The sequence below is a fragment of the Eschrichtius robustus genome, chromosome 2 (assembly GCF_028021215.1).
Source record: "Eschrichtius robustus isolate mEscRob2 chromosome 2, mEscRob2.pri, whole genome shotgun sequence".
NCBI classification, from domain to species: domain Eukaryota; kingdom Metazoa; phylum Chordata; class Mammalia; order Artiodactyla; family Eschrichtiidae; genus Eschrichtius; species Eschrichtius robustus.
In genome coordinates, this window is record NC_090825.1 from 12,428,107 (window position 1) to 12,445,490 (window position 17,384).

The 17,384-nt window shown below is 45.6% G+C and overlaps 1 protein-coding gene across 1 annotated transcript in view; it reads right to left on the reverse strand.

The window, feature by feature from the left end:
- Window positions 1-17,384, reverse strand: part of ANKH (ANKH inorganic pyrophosphate transport regulator) — a 141,153-nt gene that overhangs the window by 17,972 nt on the left and 105,797 nt on the right. The gene's annotated exons all lie outside the window — the stretch shown is intronic.

Consider the following 17,384-nt stretch of genomic DNA (forward strand, 5'->3'; position numbering starts at 1 on the left):
TCTCAAAAGAGAAAATTTCTCCCCCAACCCCTGCGACAAGCCGAAAAGAGAACAGAAGGCAACTGAAGACGTCAGGTGGTCCCCAGGCTGCTCTCGGGGGGGGGGAAGGGAACATGCCAGCTGGGGAAGGGGGTACCGGCCATCTCCCTGCCTTCATTTGCCGGCTCACAGGCTCTCTCTTCCCCAGTTCCCGGGAGGTAAGCCTAGATAAAGTCTAAGAACTACCACCTTCAAGGGCTCACAATCTCGTGGATGAATAAGGACAGGAAGGAAAAGCCCAGATACGCTGAACGGGTGCAAGTGCTGAGATCCAGAGAAAGGGCTTTACAAAACTATACCCGAGGTAAGAAGAGGAAGAGGAAAGAACCCGTAGGGGCCGAGGGTACATTCCAAGCCCCTCCTTTGAGTCTGCCTTTTCCACGAAGGAGGGTCATCTTAAAATAAATGAGCAAACGTGGTTAAAAGGAATCTGAAGACCGGAACTGATAAGAGGGAATGAAGCATTTTGCCTGTGCAAGTCCCAGATCACTAACATCATCTGAAGTGAAAACACTCATTGGCGTGGCTGAGAAAGCAACGAATTGGGGAGATACCAGGAGCCTCGAGGTCGGCAAATCCCCTGAAGATGGATTCGAGAAGGGGCCAGCCCCCGACTATCATGAGAATATGGCCAGCTGGGTCTTAACTGTTGGCTAACAGTGCCATGTGGCTACACAAAGAAGCCCATGTAGGCTTAGGCTGCATTAATGAAAACTATAAAGTCAAAACTGGACAATTCTAGTCCATTAGCCGAGGTCAGACCTGATTTGGCGTTTGTGCTCCGCGTTCTCAGAGGACACTGGCAAACTGCAGCAGTTTCAAGGAGCACAAGCAAAACACCGCAGGGCCTGGAAGCCAAGCCTGTTAAAAAGGTCTGGGGCTTCCCTGGTGGCGCAGTGGTTGAGAATCTGCCTGCCAATGCAGGGGACACGGGTTCGAGCCCTGCTCTGGGAAGATCCCACATGCCGCGGAGCAACTAGGCCCGTGAGCCGCGACTACTGAGCCTGCGCGTCTGGAGCCTGTGCTCCGCAACAGGAGAAGCCGCGATAGTGAGAGGCCCGTGCACCACGATGAAGAGTGGCCCCTACTCGCCGCAACCGGAGAAAGCCCCTGCACAGAAACGAAAACCCAGCACAGCCAGGAATAAATAAATAAATAAATAAATTACCAAAAAAAAAAAAGGTCTGGAAATGGGCTTTGGCTGTTTGAAGGGCTGCCACGTGGAAGAGGGATTAGATGGACACTAAGGGCAGAGGTGAGGACGCCGCCTCACCAGCCCTTCGTCTGCGGACGCTGCAGTCCGTCTTCACAGCCTCCTTCCCGCCTCTCAGGCAGTCGGATCTTAGTTACTTCTATAGTTTTGATTCTACAGTGACCTACTGATTCCTGCAGCAATCAGTCTGTTATTACGACAATGGGCTTCATACATGAATTCACTCAATTCACTCATTACCGGGCACATGTCCTGTGCCGGCCACTGTGCCGGATGCCGGGCATTTACAGCGGCAAACACGGCAGAGTGACGCCGGTGCTCACGGAGACCCGGTGACTCCAGAGCACTGAGTCATGATGGGGACAGCGGGGGCCTCAGGGGGTGGGACCAAGTCACATACGCTGAACAAGGAGGCAGGCAGAGGGTTTCAGGCCAAAGGGACAACGTGAGCAGAGGCGTGGGCTGAGAGAACACACAATGGCGCCTCAGCTCCAAGTGCTCTGCGTGCCTGGGACGGGGAGCAGGGCATGGAGATGCGCCTCGCACTGCTTGTTTAGGGCTTGGGTTTATGTGGCACAGAGAGCCCCTGGAAGGTCTGTACACCAGCCGCTCCGTGAGGACTGGTTTGGAGGGGAAGTGTGTAGAAGAGCCCCACTGGGGGCTGTGGTCCCAGCTGAGCGGGAGCTGTAGAAGCAGAAATAGGGATGCGATGTGGGGAATGGAGGAGAGGGAGGCCCGAGGGGTGTTTAGGAGGAGCCTAAGACCCGGCTCTGTACCCGAGGAAGAGAGCCGAGCTGAGGATGAGCCCAGGCTTCTGCCTCTGGCAACACCAAGCAGGCAGGAGTCCTTGCTAGTCACTGAAATAGGGAACAGAGAGGAGAAAAACTCAGGGCCACGAGCAGGCCATGAGTCCGCTTTGGGACAGGCAGAGTTGTCAGTGCCCATGGGAAATCAGTGCATCTCTGGGCGGGAGGCAGTTAGATGTCTGGGCCCGAAGCTCAGGAGGGAGATGGGAGTCAAAGACGCTGATCTGGGAATCAGCCAGGCACGGCACCTGGAGCCACGACCTGCAGAGAGAGGGCTTAGGAGGGCGATGGACGGAGGGGGGTGCTCGCTCAGAGTGAGGAGAGGGACGTCCCACCGAGGAGCCTGTGCGGCAACACTCAGAAAGGGAGAGGGAGAAGCGGCCGAGGAGGGGGCCGCAGGAGCCACGGGAAATGAGCAAGGGATGCACGCAACGGCAGCATCAAGCTCGGCAGGTGAGCACCGGACGGCGCCCGAGGGAGCTGGGGCGTGAGCCCGCAGGGACCGGGGCAAGCTCTCTAAGGAGACAACGCGGAGCAGTGACGAGAACGCAGCCCACAGGAACGACCTAGGAAGGAAGTGGGGCCCTTCGCCCCTGAAGAGGGAGGCGGGGGGCTGCGGTGGGAACCGCAGATGGCACAGGTGGGGAGCACAGATGGTGGCCAACAGCGGCGGGAAGGGTGGGCTTGAGGTGCTTTTGCGTAATTCTCTCAAGGAGCTTGGATGCCAAGGGGAGGAGAAACGTAGGGGGGCTGCTGGATAAGGACATGATTTTTATGCTTTCTTTAAATTTTTTTTTTATGAAGTTGGGAGACTTGAGCATATTGAAACGTAGGAAGGGAGGAGAGATTTGGGAGAAGTTGGCAGTGGGGACAGGGAGACACTGAGCAGAAAGGATGGCTGAAGTCGTGTAGGTGCGTGCATGGGGGTACCACTCAGACGGGGGCGGGGGGCTGGGGGGGACGTCCCTGCCTCCACGCTGCGAGCACACAGAGGCCGCTGGCCTGCGGGACATCCTGCTTACTGTACATGTGACCCCTCAGTCCAAAATAGCATCTCCCTCCTCTTTCCTTTTACTTCATTTTTTTCTCCCAAGCAGCTGTGTTTCCCTGTAGAAGGCTGCATTATGGCCACCCAGAGAGATATTCCCTTCCTAATCCCCAGAACGAGTATTCATTCCTTTATATGGTCGACAGAGGTGATTAAATTAAGGATCTTGAGATAAGATTGCTTGGGAATGTCTGGGTGGGCCCTAAATACCGTCACGAATGTCCTTGTTATAGAAAAGGGAGGCACACAGAGGACAAGGCGATGTGAAGACAGAGATTGGCGTGATTCGGCCAAGGAATGCCGGCCGCCACCAGGAGCTGGAAGAGGCAAGGAATGGATTCTTTTCTAAGGCCACTGGAGAGAGTATGCCCCGCTAGCACCTTGATTTCAGCCCAGTGAACTGAATTTCGACTTCTGGCCTCCAGAACTAGGAGAGAATAAATTTCTGATATTTTAAGCCGTCAGGTTTGTGGTCATTTGTTACAGGAGCCACAGGAAACTAACGCACCGTCCAACACCATAGTGTATGTTAATTGCCTATCTTCTCCATGAGATTATGAACCCCCCCCCCCCCTAAGAAAAGAGACTTTGTGTGTTAGTTCCACCATGGTAGCCCTGGGACCTGGTATGGAGCGGGGGCTCAAGCATTTGTTGAATGACTGCATGAACAAATACGCACGTGCTCCTTCTCTGGGGAGCTGTGCTGTAAATAGAGAAACCCTAGGCATCACCCATCCCACTGAAAGTGTTCCATCGCCCACGCTCTAGACAAGTTTGGCAACGCATCCAAATGTGCTTAAAAATCTTTCCTCACTGGCATTTCTAATATTTGGTTGGTGTGTACTGATGTATCAGACGTCTAAGCCAGAGGACTAAATATATCAGTTTCTCTCTTTCAGCGCTCACTGAAGCTTGTGGGTAACTGACATTTCTGAATTAACAAGACGACCAAAGGCAGGAACGAACACTGTCAGCACCGGGGATTGGAGGCTATAAACAGGAAGGGGTGATGGGACATCCAAAGAACTTTCCCAAGTTCTCAGGGAGAAAAACGCGCAATATGTGTCCCATGTGTGGGTGAGGTCTGTCTAGAGAAGGTATGTATAAATCTATCAAGAAGCTGAATTTATTTTAAACACCAAAAGAAAAGAAATCCCACAGAAATTTGGAAGGGTATTATAGATATCACTAGAAAAATTCATAAAATTATTCACTGGCGTCGAATATACCAGTAGCCATTTATTTACAGATACAGCCTTCCTTTCCTTACATGGAATCCCACGTGTCTGGGGACCAAGGAGGAGAGAGCTGGCATTCTTTGCTTCCAGCGTGCCAGGCGCTATATGCTAAGCTATTACCCCTTTGCAAAGTCTTATAAGGTGGGTATTCTTCTCATGCCCACATGGCAGCTGGGGAAGCCCAGGCTTATAGTTTTCAGAGACCACCCAGCTGGTGAGTGGTAGGGTCAGGGTTTGAACCCAGGCCGTGGGGCCTCCGGGCCCACATCCATGAACACTGTGTTATGTGGCCCTGAATTCAAGCCTAAGCTACTCCCTCTCCTTTGGCTCTCTGACCCTCCCCAACCCACCCCTTTTAAATCAAAATCCGCAAAGAGGGCAGTCAAGTGTCACTGAGAGCTCAGGGCCCTTGGCACCATGCCCAGCCCTGCATCTGAATCCATCTCCGGTTCACAGGGGCCGGCTCTCAAAACCTTCTTGCTTTTGTTTGTTTGGGTAAGGGCCGATTCATTCCTCGAGCCACATTGGTTAAGAGCCATCTCTGAGGGAGGATTAAAGGCAGGCCTTTGAAAACTGTCTGGTACCTGATTAATGATGAGGAGCTTTCCCAGGCACTATTATTTGCCACACGTGCTTTTTCTCAGTGTCACATGGTGGTTCCTTGAGGCTGGCCCTGGGCTCAGAAGGTTCAAAAAGACTCCGGAAATAATCTCACGGCACAACTCAATCATGTTTCTTTCACTGCCTGAACAAGTGGGCACTCCCACCCAGAGCTGGAAATGCAGTAAAACGGTTTAAGATAAAATAAAGAACATTTTCAGTAAAGGCCACGTATCAGTTAGCTAAGACTGACTTTACTTCCCCGTTCACTCTCTTAGTCTGCCTGCAGGTGCAGAAGACACCAAAGTGCTGGGAGAAGTAAAGCAGGTATTAAATTCTCCACTTGCTGTTTTCCGTAAGACATCTCTGTTCTTGTATTTCCGGCTTCTCCAGGCGAGAATCTGAACGTAGGGTTTGCTTAGAAATACTGTTCATGCAGGTCAGCACTATCCCCAGATTTATGTGCTTAATTATGTCTTTGCTGATGGGGCTTTTAGGGGGTGAGGGTAGAGGGTGGTTGGTATCACAGCATCCAATAGAAGTACCAGTGTTTGGTTTATGTTACCTTAATGTTTTGGGGGAAATACCTCTGTGTAACCAGAATAATCCTTGATTGTTTTCTCTTGTTTCTGGGCCCAATGTTCTCTGGCTTCACTAAACACAAAATGATCACTTAGCGCACCTAACGGCGTTTTATGTCCTCACGTGCTGATTTCGCTACGTCTATTCAGTGTTTCCTGAGATAATTTACAAAAAAAGTTTTAAGATATTTTACATGGGCTTTGCTGACTCCTTACATGTCTTATCAGCATAAATCAACAGGATATCCAAGTTCACCAGGAAGTTGCTTGTGTTCAGAGCCCAAAGCACCTGGGAGCGAGAGCAGACGCTGAAATCAGAAAACCGAGTGGCCACGAATATCACGGCCTCGTTTTGTCCACACGTCTCATCGTGATTATTGTTGGGAGGGTCTGGACCACACATCTGACCATTACATACTGTTATCTACCCACCGGATAAGAAGAAAAATGCTCCCCTACTGCTTCTGTCTTTAAGCTGAGATGAATAAAAGTGGTTTTTAAAAAAGCCACAGGGAGTCATAAAATACAGTTCCTTGAAGTCTATGAATTGATCCCCACTGGGTTATCTTGAATATTGTGTGGAACGATTCCTGACTGCCTTCTCCCTCTGATAAATCTGCTTTTGCACCAGAAAAGCCTCGGAGTGGACCCTGTGAACCAGATCCTTGATGTGAGGCTGGGGTCCGGCAGGCGGCATGGGGAACGTGTAGGATCCGCGGGCCAATCAAGACTCCTCTGCAGGAGCTGGGGGAGAACACAGGTGTCTTCTCCCTGGTTCCCAAACCCCTTCAGGTGGCGGCTCTGCACCTGTTCTTAATAGAACACAGGTGTGTACTGACAGGTGACGCTGAAACTAAGTAATTTTTACGCTTTTGTGCCAAGTCAGATACTACCGTTTATGCAGGAAGCAGCAGAAGGGATCAAGGTTTTGAGACAATTTGGGGGTATAAATACAACTGGATAAAATACTAGCAACTTAATTTGTTCCTTGAAAATTGCGAACATGTTTCGGCTTTTCAGTGCTAGTGATGGGGGTTCTGCAGGGCCGGGGTGAGATGCAATGGGTTGTTCAACTAATGGAAAGCAGAATAAAACCAAAAAGCAAAACAGCCTAAATAGAACACTGGGACTTCCACTGGATGCTATGACGCCAACAACCACCCCCCCTCAACAAAAAGCCCCGTCAGCAAGGACAGAGTTAAGCACATAAACGTGGGGACAGTGCTGACCTGCACGAACAATATTTCGAAGCAAATCCTCCACTCAGGTTCTCACCTGCAGAAGCTGGAAACACAAGAATACAAGTGTGTTATGGAAACAGTAAGTGGAGAATTTAAAAAGAAAGCAAATCAGTTGAGTAGTTAGTTCTGGTCAATCGATCCACGTGGCCCTAAATGACAAGAGGACTCCGTTCTTCCAGAAACACCAGTGTATGTATGAGTTTGCTGGGGCTGCTGTAACGAAGTACCGCAAACCGGGCAGCCTAACAATTTACTGTCTCATAGTCCTGGAGTGACACCAAAATCAAGGGGTGGGCAGGGCCACGCTCCCTCTGAAGGCGCCAGGGAAGAATCTGCTCCAGGCCTCCCGGTTTCCGGCGGCGTCACTCCAGTCTCCACGTACCGCCCCCCCAACCCCCCGTGTGCGTGTCTGTGTCCACACCCCCCCTCCTCCAAGAGCACCAGTCACTGGATGAGGGGTCCACCTGACTCACCCACCAGGACCTCATCAGAACCCTATTTCCAAATAAGGCCTCATTCTGAGGCACTGGGGCTAGAATGTCAATATAGGAATTTGGGGTGGACATAATTCACTCCATAATCATCAGAATAGAAGATTCGGGGTTGAGTGCAGAGTCGCACTTTCCCTTTTTACCACGCGTTGATGTCAAAAGGCAAGGCTCAGGGTGGATCCAGAGTAAAAACCTATTTTAACTCTTTTTTTAAAAGAAATAGATCCTTAAGTAGTAACAGCCACTGGCCTCAGATACCCTTGCATCCTAGTGTGTGAGGCACTGTGGTTGGATGGCAAGTCTCCCTTCTCTCTCTGCCCTAAGTGACGGCACACACACACACACACACACACCACTGCCACTGCTGCCACTGCCGCCATCACCACGCAGCCTCCATTTGCTGAAGCTGAGGGAGGCCAGTGGGAAACAGCCTGGAGACCCTGGCACAGTCCCATGGCCTCAGCGTATTTCGAATCTGGGGTCATGAAGCCCACCCTGGAGCAGCCTGTTAAGAATCACTCTTCACGAGTCCCTCACATCAGGAAACTTCCACAAGCCCCTTAGATGGCCTCATCCACCAGAGGGCAGACGGCAGAAGCAAGAAGAACTACAATCCTGCAGCCTGTGGAACAAAAACCACATTCACAGAAAGAGAGACAAGATGAAAAGGCAGAGGGCTATGTACCAGACGAAGGAACAAGATAAAGCCCCAGAAAAACAACTAAATGAAGTGGAGATGATAGGCAATCTTCCAGAAAAAGAATTCAGAATAATGATAGTGAAGATGATCCAGGACCTCGGAAAAAGAATGGAGGCAAAGATCAAAAAGATGAAAGAAATGTTTAACAAAGACCTAGAAGAATTAAAGAACAAACAAACAGAGATGAACAATACAATAACTGAAATGAAAACTACACTAGAAGGAATCAATAGCAGAATAACCGAGGCAGAAGAACGGATAAGTGACCTGGAAGATAGAATGGTGGAATTCACTGCTGCAGAACAGAATAAACAATGAAAAGAAATGAAGACAGCCTAAGAGACCTCTGAGACAACATTAAACGCAACTACATTCGCATTATAGGGGGCCCAGAAGCAGAAGAGAGAGAGAAAGGACCAGAGAAAATATTTGAAGAGATTATAGTCGAAAACTTCCCTAATGTGGGAAAGGAAATAGCCACCCAAGTCCAGGAAGCCCAGCGAGTCCCATACAGGATAAACCCAAGGAGAAACACGCTGAGACACATAGTAATCAAAGTGGCAAAAATCAAAGACAAAGAAAAATTATTGAAAGCAGCAAGGGAAGAATGACAAGTAACATACAAGGGAACTCCCATAAGGTTAACAGCTGATTTCTCAGCAGAAACTCTACAAGCCAGAAGGGAGTGGCACGATATACTTAAAGTGATGAAAGGGAAGAACCTACAACCAAAATTACTCTACCTGGCAAGGACCTCATTCAGAATCGATGGAGAAATCAAAAGCTTTACAGACAAGCAAAAGCTAAGAGAATTCAGCACCACCAAACCAGCTCTACAACAAATGCTAAAGGAACTTCTCTAAGTGAGAAACACAAGAGAAGAAAAGGACCTACAAAAAGAAACCCAAAACAATTAAGAAAATGATCATAGGAACATACATATCGATAATTACCTTAAACGTGAATGGATTAAATACTCCAACCAAAACACACAGGCTTGCTGAATGGATACAAAATCAAGACCCATATATATGCTGTCTACAAGAGACCCACTTCAGACCTAGGGACACATACAGACTGAAAGTGAGGGGGTGGAAAAAGATATTCCATGCGAATGGAAATCAAAAGAAAGCTGGAGTAGCAATACTCAGATCAGATAAAAGAGGCTTTAAAATAAAGAATGTTACAAGAGACAAGGAACGACACTACAAAATGATCAAGGGATCAATCTAAGAAGAATATAACAATTATAAATGTATATGCGCCCAACATAGGAGCACCTCAATACATAAGTCAACTGCTAACAGCTATAAAAAAGGAAATCGACAGTGACACAATAATAGTGGGGGACTTTAACACCTCACTTACACCAATGGACAGATCATCCAAACAGAAAATTAATAAGGAAACACAAGCTTTAAATGACACAACAGACCAGACAGATTTAATTGATATTTATAGGACATTCCATCCAAAAACAGCAGATTACACTTTCTTCTCAAGTGTGCACGGAACATTCTCCAGGATAGATCACATCTTGGGTCACAAATCAAGCCTCAGTAAATTTAAGAAAATTGAAATCATATCAAGCATCTTTTCTGACCATAACGCTATGAGATTAGAAATGAATTACAGGGAAAAAAACATTAAAAACACAAACACATGGAGGCTAAACAATACGTTACTAAATATCCAAGAGATCACTAAAGAAATCAAAGAGGAAATCAAAAAATACCTAGAGACAAATGACAATGAAAACATGACGATCGAAAACCTATGGGAGGCAGCAAAAGCAGTTTCTAAGAGGGAAGTATATAGCAATACAATCCTACCTCAAGAAACAAGAAAAATCTCAAATAAACAATCTAACGTTACACCTAAGGAACTAGAGAAAGAAGAACAAACAAAACCCAAAGTTAGCAGAAGGAAAGAAATCATAAAGATCAGAGCAGAAATAAATGAAATAGAAACAAAGAAAACAATAGCAAAGATCAATAAAACTAAAAGCTGGTTCTTTGAGAAGATAAACAAAACTGATAAACCATTAGCCAGACTCATCAACAAAAAGACAGAGAGGACTCAAATCAATAGAATTAGAAATGAAAAAGGAGAAGTTACAACAGATTCCGCAGAAATACAAAGCATCCTAAGAGACTATTACAAGCAACTCTATGCTAATAAAATGGACAACCTGGAAGAAACGGACAAATTCTTAGAAAGGTATAATCTTCCAAGAATGAACCAGGAAGTAATAGAAAATATGAACAGACCAATCACAAGTAATGAAATTGAAACTGTGATTAAAAATCTTCCAACAAACACAAGTCCAGGACCAGATGGCTTCACAGGTGAATTCTATCAAACATTTAGAGAAGAGCTAACACCCATCCTTCTCAAACTCTTCCAAAAAATTGCGGAGGAAGGAACACTCCCAAACTCATTCTATGAGGCCACCATCACGCTGATACCAAAACCAGACAAAGATACTACAATAAAAGGACATTACAAACCAATATCACTGATGAATATAGTTGCAAAAATCCTCAACAAAATACTAGCAAACAGAGTCCAACAACACATTAAAAGGATCACACACCATGATCAAGTGGGATTTATCCCAGGGATGCAAGGATTCTTCAATATATGCAAATCAGTCAATGTGATACACCATATTAACAAATTGAAGAACAAAAACCATATGATCATCTCAATAGATGCAGAAAAAGCTTTTGACAAAATTCAACACCCATTTATGATAAAAACTCTCCAGAAAGTGGGCATAGAGGGAACCTACCTCAACATAATAAAGGCCGTATACGACAAACCCACAACAAACATCATTCTCAATGGTGAAAAACTGAAAGCATTTCCTCTGAGATCAGGAACAAGACAAGGATGTCCACTCTCACCGCTATTATTCAACATAGTTTTGGAAGTTCTAGCCTTGGCAATCAGAGAAGAAAAAGAAATAAAAGGAATCCAAATTGGAAAAGAAGAAGTAAAACTGTCACTGTTTGCAGATGACATGATACTATAAATAGAGAATCCTAAAGATGCCACCAGAAAACTACTAGAGCTAATCAATGAATTTGGTAAAGTTGCAGGATACAAAATTAATGCCCAGAAATCTCTTGCATTCCTATACACTAATGATGAAAAATCTGAAAGAGAAATTAAGGAAACACTCCCATTTACCATTGCAAGACAAAGAATAAAATACCTAGCAATAAACCTACCTAGGGAGACAAAAGACCTGTATGCAGAAAACTGTAAGACAGTGATGAAAGAAATTAAAGATGACACCAACAGATGGAGAGATATACCATGTTCTTGGATTGGAAGAATCAATATTGTGAAAATGACTATACTACCCAAAGCAATCTACAGATTCAATGCAATCCCTATCAAATTACCAATGGCATTTTTTACAGAACTAGAACAAAAAATCTTAAAATTTGTATGGAGACACAAAAGACCCCGAACAGCCAAAGCAGTCTTGAGGGAAAAAAACGGAGCTGGAGGAATCAGACTCCCTGACTTCAGACTATACTACAAAGCTACAGTAATCAAGACAATATGGTACTGGCACAAAAACAGAAACATAGATCAATGGAACAAGATAGAAAGCACAGAGATAAACCCACGCACCTATGGTCAACTAATCTATGACAAAGGAGGCAAGGATATACAATGGAGAAAAGACAGTCTCTTCGATAAGTGGTGCTGGGAAAACTGGACAGCTACATGTAAAAGAATGAAATTAGAACACTCCCTACCACCATACACAAAAATAAACTCAAATGGATTAGAGACCTAAATGTAAGACCGGGCACTATAAAACTCTTAGAGGAAAACATAGGAAGAATACTCTTTGACATAAATCACAGCAAGATCTTTTTTGATCCACCTCCTAGAGTAATGGAAATAAAAACCAAAATAAACAAATGGGACCTAATGAAACTTCAAAGCTTTTGCACAGCAAAGGAAACCATAAACAAGACGATAAGACAACCCTCAGAATGGGAGAAAATATTTGCAAACGAATCAACAGACAAAGGATTAATGTCCAAAATATATAAACAGCTCATGCAGCTCAATATTAAAAAAAAGACAACCCAATGCAAAAATGGGCAGAAGTCCTAAACAGACATTTCTCCAAAGAAGACATACAGATGGCCAAGAAGCACATGAAAAGCTGCTCAACATCACTAATGATTAGAGAAATGCAAATCAAAACTACAATGAGGTATCACCTGACACCAGTTAGAATGGGCATCATCAGAAAATCTACAAACAACAAATGCTGGAGAGGGTGTGGAGGAAAGGGAACCCTCTTGCACTGTTGGTGGGAATGTAACTTGATACAGCCACTATGGAGAACAGTATGGAGGTTCCTTAAAGAACTAAAAATAGAACTACCATATGACCCAGCAATCTCACCACTGGGCATATACCCAGAGAAAACCATAATTCTAAAAGACACATGCACCCCAATGTTCACTGCAGCACTATTTACAATAGCCAGGACATGGAAGCAACCTAAATGCCCGTCATCAGATGAATGGATAAAGAAGATGTGGTACATATATAGAATGGAATATTACTCAGCCATAAAAAGGAATGAAATTGGGTCATTTGTAGAGACGTGGATGCATCTAGAGACTGTCATACAGAGTGAAGTAAGTCAGAAAGAGAAAAACAAATATCGTATATTAACGCATATATGTGGAACCTAGAAAATGGTACAGATGAACTGGTTTGCAGGGCAGAAATTGAGACACAGAAGTAGAGAAAAAACGTATGGACACCAAGGGGGGAAAGCGGCGGGGGGTGTGGGTGGTGGTGCGATGAATTGGGAGATTGGGATTGACATGTATACAGTGATGTGTATAAAATGGATGACTAATAAGAAAATAAATAAATAAATAAACATTAAAAAAAAAAAAAGAATCCCTCTTCACACCTGCCATCCTGAAACAGTCCAGTTCACCCCAAATCAACCTGTGAAATAGCCTATTTGGCCAACCAACAATTTGTCACAGTTACTGCTTTCTTAAAAACCTGCCTCTTTTAAAGTTTTCTGAAGTTTACAGCAATATGTCTTGGAAGGATTGGCAGGGCCCTGTGGGGCTGTGAAGGCTCTAGGGGTCTCTGGGGCCTTCCCTCCTCCCCACTGTCTACTGTACCCACCTCTGTCATTCTGCTCCATTTCCTCTGACTCTCCACCTCCCCTTTCTTTTCCCGACCCATGGTCTCTCTCCGCTTCTCCTTCTGACCTGCACTCTCCATCTCTCTGACATTGTCTCTCCCCTCTCCTGCCCCTCCGGGTTCAGCATCCGGGGGCGCTCGGTGTGACCGTGTAGGCTGCTCGCTGCACAAAGCTGCCCTGCGGGCTCTGCCTACCAGCGCCCATCTGGGTGGGCTCCCATTTCCATTTTGTAAAAAGGGGGTTGGGGAGGCCTCAGCAGCAGCCCAGCCTGTGCTTTGCAAGGATTCTTCCCCACCTCCCTGGCCCCAGAGGGGCCCCCTCTCTTGGCAACAGCTCCCCCAAACTAGAGCAGCGGGGAGCTTAAGAAAACACCAAGTGTTTAAAAAAAATGCCATTGTGAAGTCAAAATGGAAACTGGTTAACTAAAATCATCTAAAGCTGTTAAAACTTCCCCATTTAATATGATTTGCTACGAACTTTAGAAAAAATTAAAAAAAAAAAAAAACCCACACGTTTGGGGTAAGTTGGCAAGTCTGGTAAATGTAGCAAGCCCATCCATTGGCTTCAGCAAACTGGCCTAACATCCCGGAATATGGAGGTCTGTTACCTTTTGAGGATGTTCCTCTGCACCAAAAAGGCTGTTGAAAAGACATATCCTACCTTGGTTCGCGGTTACTATCTTACCCCCAAATCTGGAATCCAGGAGGGACTCATGGTAAGTCCCAAGGGGTTTTCAAGTGGCCATGTTTCTGTAAGCTTAGCATTACCAGTTCTTCTCCCCAAGAGGAAGGAACAATGCTCCTCTTTCCTTATCACAAGCTCGTTGCCACCACCCTCTGTCTGTGATCCCCACGACTGTCCACTAGAGAAACGCAGCCTTTCAGGGCACACTAATTATCATGGGGCTTTACAGTCAGTCACATAAGCAATGGAGACCATGGCTCTACCAGAAGGTTCAGGGCAAAACTGGTTGTTTGCTTCTGACCCCAGCACCGCTACAGCCTTATTCTTTGTGGCCCTGCCTTCTCCTGTGCAGCTCTGATGGCTGGTCTGCAATGCTTTCTCCTCTGTGTGGCCACTACACCACAAGCTCCCGCCAAGCAGCATACCATCTGAAGCTGTTCTTCCAAATCGACGTAAACTGTACATATTTTTGAACTGTGTGTTCCTTCGCCCCTAACAGCGGCGTGTCAGTCTGCAGTCACCTTGCTAACCCTGGTTTGCATCGTGCCCACTCCTTTGTTGCTATTGAGGGGATTAATTTTTATCTGACGGTTCTACCATTTTGAAGCTAATCTTCTGGATCAACTAAAGCTCCCCCTGTCCTCATTCGCATCAGATGGTCTAAAGAAGTCAATCAGCACTTCACTAAGCATTCCTAAAGGCAGCTCTGAAGGCAGGAAAGCAAGATGCTACTTGAGAAATACTTCTATTTTCCTACTCTACTCTCTTCCTAAATCCACTTCCTCTTCCAATTGGGCAGAAGGCATTTGCTGCTTTTCTTGAAGCCCAGTGGATCAGACAGACTCCTGGATAAGAAAATGAGGGAAGAACCAACTTTTAGAGTTGGATAGATGCTCTAGATTTACATTGAAAATCTATACTAGGGATTAAACACATACATGCACTGTAGCATTCTGAAATATTAGTCCCTTACTAACTGTCAAAAGTATCTTTCACAGGCAAAGGAGGATGTTGAACCCAAAATGTCAGGGCCTGAAGAGTGAACCCATTCTGACTGCAAGATGAGTTTCTGCTGTAGACAGTACACCTTTTCGTTTGAAAAGCAGTTAGCACCACTGGGTCATTAAGTGTCTGCAGGATCTGTGGGGTCAGCTCTTCTCAAAGTCCCAGGGAGAAGAGCTATTTATGCCCAAAGGATCAGAGCTCAGGAAAGTGCTCTAATCCTAGGCGGTGCATAGAAAGCTGCGGAACCATCAGAAGGCTCGTACTTTGTGCACAACATCATCCACTGGAATATACATGATGTGCTGATCTTAAGTGCTCTGCTACGTTCATTTCCTGACACTACGAAGTTTCAAAGTTAAAAACGGGAAAATAGACTTGAGAGTAAAGGGCATCTTCAAAGCTTTAAAAATAGGATAACCTGAGTATAAATAAGGAGATTGTTGCTCATGAGGGGTGGGTGCCATCGGTGCCTTTCTGATCCTTATCTCACAGGTAAGTATTCACTGATTCATGTATTTGTGTTCTGCTTAGTGTGTCCCTTCTGTGTCAGGCAGGATGCTAAGCCCTGGGGATAAGAGGTGACTAAGCCACAGACCCTGCCTAGGCAAGGTCAGAGCCTACAAGGAATAACAGATGTGAAGAATGAATAGATAAATACTGTAAAAAGGTGTACGCTTTATAGCGACAGTGAAACGCTGAATTTAGAGGGAAAAAGCCCTAACATTTTTTTCTGTGTATCTTTTAATGGCAATTCCTCTAGCCAAGATGTTGGACCAATTGATTGAATCATTATAAGGATAATGTATGTGAGACACACCATAAGCTGCAAACTCAGATACTACTGTTTTTAGTGTTGAAGAAACCACCGCTTCAAGCATGCCAGCAAGTGCCTCAGTCCAGAGCCTCAGGGCCAGATATCTGTTCCTGCCTGTTGGAAACAGCACAGTACAGAGGAAAGGGCCCCAGAGAATAAGCTTGGAAGTCTGGCTTCTAGCTGGTGTTGTTACAGGCAGAACTCGGAGATACTGCAGGTTTGGGTCCAGAGCACTGTAGTAAAGTGAATATCGCGATAAAGCAAGGAAAAAAATTTAAGTTTTATTATTTACAGGTGTACCTTGGAGATATTTCAGGTTCAGTTTCAGGCCACCACCATGAAGCGCGGGTTGCAACAAAGTGAGTCACATGAATTTTTTGGTTTCCCAGTGCATATAAAAGTTATGTTTACACTATACTGTAGTCTCTTAAGTGTGCAATATAGCGTTATGTCTAGAGAACAAATGCACATACCTTCATTTAAAAATACTTCATTGCTAAAAGATGCTGGCCATCATCTGACAACTCAGGGTTGCCACAAACCTTCAACTGGTAAAAAAAATGCATTATCTGCGAAGTGCAATAAAGTGAGGTCTGCCAGTACTGGGTACTGGGGCAAGTCACTTATCCTCTTATCCTCTCTGGGTCATTTCCTTTACTAAAAAATTACGGGATTTGATCAGTTCATCTCCAAGTTCCTTTCCAACACAGGATTCTGAGTCTCTGTTTCTACGGTGACAAATCTACCCTGAGATACTTCCAGTTACAGATGGTAGGATTAGACTAATTGAATTTATTAAATAAATAAAACCTCTACATGGGAAATCAAAGCATTTTTCTAGATTTTACTTGGTTATCATTTCAAAATACACTTGTTGCTCTTGTTTGAGAAGTACAGATTATTGCCCCTGAACTGAAGGAGGGAAGGAATATCCTTAAACCCAATCTGGTAAAGTTCTCCACTGGACTCAAGCACAGCTGCGGGAGGAGGGTTAAATGGGGAGAGAGGAGACCCAGCCGGACTCTGGATAGCAGAGCAAGCAACGACCAAAAGCTCCCAGCTCTCGGCGACGGATGAGGTCGCAGTCACAGAGCCTGGCATTCGCACCAGCTCAGCTCTCAACTCCCGGTCACTTCACACAGTCTCCAAAAGCTGAGGTCTGTTCCTGGGATAGAAATCTTCTCTGTTTTTCCCCCAAATACTCTTTTAAACGGTTTCAAGGTTGTGCAGTGTTTCGCTAATATTTTAGGGAACTGTGGAAAAACTTGCACACCACAGGGAGAAATAATGCAACCAGGAGAGCAGGGTTGGCGGGGGCAACCTGTCCTGACTCAGGCAGGCATGCTATCAGAGATTCCCCCCACCCCGGGGAGGTGGCCTGGAATAGGCTTCTGACACCTGCCCCTCTTGCAGTTTCCCAGTTTCAGGAGGGAAGGACTGGGGGGAAGGGCTGGGCTGGAGTGACGGGACAGCTGAGAATGCAAGGTCATGACTCAGTGTCTGAGGTGTTAGGTGATGGGCTATATATCTTGTGTTGCCCTTGATACAATCTATTCAGGTGTTGGATCAACGGATCAAATATTAAGCTGTGGGTTTTGAAAAAAAAATCCATAAAAGGCTTAAAATGTGTGTCGGGCTTGATTTTAAAGGACCACTATTAGGGCTCATCTAGCTAAGTGGTTCTTGTGATAATGGCCAGAGGGTCAATGGTCAGT